This window comes from Scyliorhinus torazame, chromosome 24, assembly GCF_047496885.1.
Source record: "Scyliorhinus torazame isolate Kashiwa2021f chromosome 24, sScyTor2.1, whole genome shotgun sequence".
NCBI classification, from domain to species: Eukaryota; Metazoa; Chordata; class Chondrichthyes; order Carcharhiniformes; family Scyliorhinidae; genus Scyliorhinus; species Scyliorhinus torazame.
Genome location: NC_092730.1, coordinates 47,992,192 through 47,992,805, shown reverse-complemented (window position 1 = coordinate 47,992,805; position 614 = coordinate 47,992,192). Strand labels below are relative to the sequence as shown.

Sequence of the window (614 nt, the reverse complement as noted above, 5' to 3'; positions counted from 1 at the left end):
TGCCCAGTTTGCCATCTGTCTGAGGAGGGAACAGACTGACTCTGGTCAGCAGCTTTCAAAGATTTTATTTATGGGATTTCTTCTGTGACGTTGTTCTGATGGGAAAGCGGAGAGTGACTGGAGTCGCCTTTCAGAAGGAAGTTCGGTGCGGCAGTTTCACTTACCTGGAGACATTGATAAACCTGTTGCTGATTTATTCAAACCTTGCCCAAAAACCGACTCTGGTGGGACTCGAACCCACAACCTTTGAATGTCTCATCACGACAGCGACTAGAAGTCCAACGCGCTATCCGTTGCGCCACAGAGCCACACCTGCAACGCTTTCCCATCCCCATATGAGGATTTCTGTAGTTGTCCAACAGGCAGTTCAAAAGTTCAGTAATTCGCCGAGTGACGACATTTCAAAACTACTTCATTGTCTGGGAATGTTTTGGGCCGTCCTGTGGCTGTGAAAAGCGCTACAGAAATTCTAGTAAAACTCCGAAAGGACACAGCCAGGTTGGTGCAAAGGGAGGACCTGTAGCAGACAAGGAATGAGGCGATTTATTTTTGTAGGAAGAACAGAAGTAGACAATATAAAATCAAGTGTCTATTTACAAAAAAGAGTGCAGGAA

General features: G+C 45.9%; 1 non-coding gene across 1 annotated transcript; it reads right to left on the bottom strand.

The window, feature by feature from the left end:
* Positions 1-216: 216 nt before the first annotated feature.
* On the bottom strand, positions 217-308 carry trnar-ucu (transfer RNA arginine (anticodon UCU)). The gene is given in 2 exon segments: positions 217-252; positions 272-308. It is a non-coding gene; the product is annotated as a tRNA-Arg (tRNA).
* Between the last annotated feature and the right edge of the window lie 306 nt (positions 309-614).